Consider the following 6000-nt stretch of genomic DNA (forward strand, 5'->3'; position numbering starts at 1 on the left):
CTGCCTGCCTGTAATCATTTTAGTGTCTGTCTCCCCTGCTGCATCGTCAGCTCTTTGAGAGCAAGGATCGTTATTTCCCAACCCGATATTAGTCTCTCAAGCGCTCAGTACAGTGCTCTGCGCACAGGAAGTGCTCAGGAAACACCCCCAGTTGACCGGTCGGGCCCCCCCGAGTGGTCTGGGGGTGGTGGGGGCTGTCGACCCCGAGGTTTTCGGCTGCCAGGGTGAAGATTGAAAGAACCGAATGAATGAAAGTCTGACCCGGACTCCCGGCCTCACTCAGTCCAGGTCTCCGTCACGACCCGGGACCGGCTGAACCTAGAGAATAACCTCTGACCCAGCCGAAAAGTCCCCAAAGCCTCCACCCCCTGCCCGCACCAAAATCCCCGCTCCCCGATTGCCCCTTGCCCCCTTTCTTCCCCCATCCCTTTGGCCCCCAGCATCCTGTGTGCCACCCACATTTCTTTCGTAAATCAGCCCGGGGAGTGAATCGACCTCACGGGCCGCACCATCCGCTTGAGCCTCCGGCAACGCAGAGCTGGGGGTCTCCGGGCTGCGGGAGGAAGGAGTGGTGGGTCCCCTTCCGCCCCTATCAGTCACATCCCCCCACTCGGTGCTCTCCCGTCTGGGCCCTGCTTTGGGTCCTGGGTGCTTTTCATTGGGAAGTTTCTCTACTCAGGAAATACTCGAAAACTTAGACCATTTTTAACGGGAGGATTTGGTGGGACGATAGGAGGTGAGACGATAATAATCCAGAGGCTGAGGCTCGGGGTAGTCGTAATAATGCTTGTGGGATTTGTTACGGGCCAAGCACTGTGCTGAGTGCTGGGGGAGTGGCAGGACCATCAGAAGAGACCCAGTCCATGTCCCCCCTGGGGCTCAGAGTCGAAGGGAGAGGGAGAGAACGGGCATTAAGATCCCCATTTTACAGTCGAGGAAATTGAGGCACCGAGACGTTCAGTGACGTGTCCAGGGTCACGTAACGGGAAGGCGGTGGGGCTGAGAATAGATCCCAGGTCTTTCCTCTGGGTCACCCTGCTTCTCGTGGAGTAAAGACCTCCATTGAGCTTAGCCGACCCCTTCATCTGATATCCCAGGCCAAAAAGGACACAGGACCAGATTCCCCGAGAGTTTCCCCGGAACCAAAGCCCCTCCCGCCTCCCCCCCCCCCGCCCCGTACTCAGCACCTTGGCCGGGACAAATGCAGCGAGACCCTCCTGCCTCCACCACGTCTTTCCTGCCGAGCGCTACGCCAGGCCCGAGATAATCGGGCCAGACGGCTCTAGCTCGACATGGCCTCTCACATTCCGAGTGGAATGGAGATCAGGTATCTTAAGAAGCAGCGGGGTCTGGTGGATAGAGCAAGGGCCTGGGAGTCAGAAGGACCTGGGTTCTAATCCCAGTTCCCCCCCCCCCCCGTCTGCTGTGTGGGCTTGGGCAAGTCACTTCTGTTCCCTGGGCCTCAGTTCCCCTCCTCTGTGAAATGGGGATTAAGACTATGGGTCCCACATGGGGCAGGGACTGTGTCCAACCTGATTAACTTGTATCTACCCCAGCGCTTAGAACAGTGCTTGGCACATAGTAGGCGCTTAACAAATACCATTATCATCATCTTTTCTCCTGAGGAAACTGAGGCAAAGAGAGTTTAAGTGACTTGCCCAGAGTAGGGACAAGATTAACAAATTGGCAACAATGCCTGTCCTAGACAGGACACATAAATCTCTCCTATTCCCATTTCCCAGATGACAGAAGTGAAGCCCAGGGAGGTTAAAAGTGACTTGCCCAAGTCACACAGCAGTCCCACGGCAGAGCTGAGATCAGAAGCCACATCTTCTGCCTCTGTTTCCATTAAGCCAATCTGCCTCCTCGGAAGGAAGCCGTGGTGATTTGGGATCTTCCAGGTAATTCGGCTTAGCTATGGAGCCGCATCCCAAAGCGACATTTCCCCCATTTACTCTCTTCCTTTTTACCCCGGAGGGGTGAAAACGAAGGGATTTGGGGCGGAGTTTTGTCTACAGGGTCGGCGCTTGAGGAGAGAGTCAGAGGGGCTGTTCAGATTGGCTGTTGTTCCTTTTCTGCTCATTAGCCAGGAAGCTGTTCTCTTCCCCGGCCCCTCCCGAAGCCTGACCAGACTGGAAGGACAGTTTGTTCTGTTAACACGCGTGATAAATCTCGCATTGAGGAAAATCATGTGATTGCTCAACTCTTTCTTCCTACCCCACGCCTACTTAGGGAGCACGTCTTCATTCATCCAAACAGTGGAGTGGGAAGAGTCAGCAGGGCGAAACTGACAGAACCCAAGCCTTCCCGACCCGTCTCTTCCCGGAGTAGCAATGTTGTGTGGAGGTCTTGAGGTGAGGAGGGGTGGAGAGAGAGACAGAGAGAGAGAGAGGAAAAGAGAGAAGGAGAGTGAGTAGGTAGCCTACCCCTAACACTTGAGGGGCATCCCACTGGGAAAAATGATAGGGGTAAAAAATTATAACTAGAAGCAGAAAAACTGCCCCACGGAATTGGAAATCCACACTTCTGCCCAAAAAGACCACTGTAGGAGCCCCCAGTCAACACTGGACCAGGGTGACTCCCCTGATGGGAAAATGAAAGCGCACGGTGGGCAGGAAAAGCTTTTACCAACTCCCTTTATCTTGTACTCTGTATCTTGTACTCTCCCCCGTGCTCAGTACAGTGCTCGGCATACAGTGAGTGCTCAATTTATACCATCGATGATATGATGTTCTCTCCCTGTATGTGACCAGTGAGCGATTATACCCATTTCACAGAAATCCAGGTTTTATCGATCACTACGCTGGCGGGCCCGGCCACGTGAGTGAGAGGTGACCACTTCTCCACGCGCCCGGAGGCGGTTTGGGTTCTGGGGGGGTTTGGTCTTTCACGGGCGGCCCCTGAATAACGATCATCATTATGGTATTTGTCGAGCACTTGCTGTGTTCCAAACCCGTTACTAAGCCCTGGCGTAGATGTAGGATCATCGGGTCGGTCACAGTGTCCGTCCTACACGCGATTCACGGGACGGAGTAGAATTTAATCCCCATTTTACAGACGGGGAAGCTGAGGCACAGAGAAGTGAAGTGACTTGCCGGTGGTCACCCAGAAGACAAGAGGTGGAGTCAGGATTAGAACCCAGGTCCTCTGACTCCCAGGACCGGGCTCTTCCCACTGGGCCACGCGGCTGCCCCGAAGTCCCAGAAGCGCCTGGCCCCGGCCTTAGCGCATCACGTTACCTTCCGGGGGAGAAAAATGACCCCGTCGACTCGACAGAACTCTCGTGCGGTAGAATCTCCCGCCGAGGGCCAGGGGTCGAAAGCTTCGAACCTCCGGGACCAAGAACCCACAGGGAAGAATCGGTGACGGCCAGCCCCGGCATCTGACCCAGGTCACTCCCGCTCTCTCCGGCCCCGGCCAGCCCATGGAGGGCGGCGAGCGAGACGGTAGGCCCGGATGTGCGGCGTGAAATGGAAGCTAACGTTGGCCGGATTGCCAAGACGCCTCTCTCTTCCTGGCAGAGTTTTCCTTTTGGGGAATAAAACGCACCTTAAGGAGATGGCACTGTAGCTGTTTTCTCCATTTAAGTAGAGAGGAAATCCGCGATGTGGTCGAGAGGACTCTTGAGAGTGCGGAGAGAGGAATCGGGGCTGCCGGACCGTGCTGCAGAAACCGGAGAAGAGGCGGAGCTGAGCGTCGCGTCTTCATTCGACTCGGTCAGCCACGTTCTTCCTTCCAATTTTGGTGCTTGAGGAGTTTTTCCATTACAGTTTACATAGGTGTAGGTTTGCACACAAACTCTCAGGGTTGGCAATCCAGCCTAGCGTACTTGAAAAGATCGGGGGTGGGGGCCTGTGTTCCAGCACTGCTTTTGCCAAAAAAAAAAAAAAAAAAACCTCGCCTCGGTGCAGCTCCAGGGAGATCAAGCCGCCTCTGACGACGGAAGCGATAAAGTCCAGTACTAGGTGAGAACCAAATCGCTTTTTCATTTCTCAGGGGAGCTAGATCTTCGGCAGAAGCCATCGGCTTAATGTAGTTTATCGGGAATGAACCGCCTGCGTGTTTGCTTAGGATCTTTATTTTTCTGTGTGTCCAAGCTCAGGTCCCCCTCACCGGTCCGGCATCAGACCTGAAACGCGGAACGGTAACCGTGATAACTGTGGTACTTTTTTAAGTGCTCACTAGGTGCTAAGCACTGGGGGGTAGATACGGAACAGTCGGATCACCCACAGTCCTCGTCCCAGATGGGGCTCGCGGTCTAAGCGGGAGGGAGGACGGGTCTTTCGTCCCCATTTTCTAGATGAGAAAACAGAGGCCCGGAGCAGTGAAGTGTCACGGCCGAGGTGTCGCGACCGGGAGGTGGCGGAGCCGGGATTGGGACCCGGGGTCTCCTGACTCCCGGTCCCGTGCCTTTTTCGGTTGCCCAAGTGGAGGGCGAGCCTGCTCCTTCTGTCTGGTTCGGCCGGTGGCCTCGGGAGCAGAGGATTCTAGGTGCTGGAGTTTTGAGCTTCGGGCTCCAGGGCCGGCGCTTCGCCGGACCTCCCGCTTCCCGAGATCCGGGGAGATGGAGCCCAGAGCTGTTGGCCGGCTGTCGCCGTGACCTGTCGGCCCACTTGGAGGATGCTTGCCTCAGAATTCCCTCATCCGAACCAAGGGGAAACCGGGACGTGGTTGGTTCAGATGGGCAGGAAGAGTAGAGAAAGTCGTGTCTGAATGGAGGAGTCAGGGGGAGGGGTCACGTGACAAGCGGGCGGGGGCTTCGGATCATTTTACTAATTACACCTAATATTCGTTAAGTGCTTACAGCGTGTCGAGCACCGTTCTAAGCACCGAGGTTGGTCACAGGCCCCGGCCCGCGTGAGGCCCACAGTCAAAGTAGGAGGGAGGACGGATATTGAATCCCCATTTGGCAGATGAGGAAACTGAGGCACAGAGAAGTGAGGTGATTTGCCCAAGGTCACAAAGCAAGCAACTGGTAGAGCCGGGATTAGAGCCCCGTGACTCCCAGGCCCGGGCTCTATCCACTGGGACACGGACTGTCCCTCTCGGAGAAGCCGAGAGGGGAAGGGAAGCAATGTGAACGTCTGAGCCGCTTTCGACCGAAACGTCTGGAAGGACGATTCCCGGGATGCTGTCGGAGGCGAGCTGGGGGTCCGGCCTCCCTCGGGCTGCAACCGGGAGGCCGGCAGAGCTCCGAGGATGGAACCGAGGGGTTCCCCGGAGAATCGGCTACACTTCAATCCTCAAGTTTGTGATCAGTTGTGCGAGCATTTGCGTCATGTTGTTGTTTTTGAATGTTCTGACAAATGAAATGTATTTTTCAGTAAAAGGTATTGCAGAAAACCAGACCGCCAGCCCTCGTTTCTTTATCCACGGCACTTTCATTGCCTTTCTCCTCTTATCCTCGCATGTGAAATCCCGAATTTTTCTTCGACTTCAGTGACACGGTCTACTGGCACTGAGCTTGCAGTCAATCTGAAAAGCCTGCCGAGATCTTCACCCTCGAAAGATTTTCTTAAGCGGCCCGCGAAATGTCTAAGTTTCCCCCCTCCCCCCGCCTTAATCGTAATAATGATGATGGTATTTGTTAATTGCTCACTATGTGCCGGGCACTGTCCTAAGTGCTGGGGGAAAATACAAGCAAATTGGGCTGGACACAGTCCCTGTCCCACAGGGAGCTCACAGTCTTGATCCCCAATTAGCAGATGAGGTAACTGAGGCCCAGAGAAGTGAAGTGACTTGCCCAAGGTCACATAGCAGACAAGAGACAGAGCTGGAGCTAGAGCTCAGGTCCTTCTGAATCCCGGGCCCGTGCTCTATCACTAGGCCATGCTGCTAGGGAGTGATGAAATGATAAAACGCGTGGCTCAGCGGAAAGAGCCAGGGCGTGGGAGTCAGAGGTCATGGGTTCAAATCCCGGCCCTGCCACTTGGCAGCTGTGTGAATGTGGGCAAGTCACTTAACTTCTCTGTGCCTCAGTTGCCTCATCTGGAAAATGGG

The sequence above is a fragment of the Ornithorhynchus anatinus genome, chromosome 12, assembly GCF_004115215.2.
Source record: "Ornithorhynchus anatinus isolate Pmale09 chromosome 12, mOrnAna1.pri.v4, whole genome shotgun sequence".
NCBI lineage: Eukaryota > Metazoa > Chordata > Mammalia > Monotremata > Ornithorhynchidae > Ornithorhynchus > Ornithorhynchus anatinus.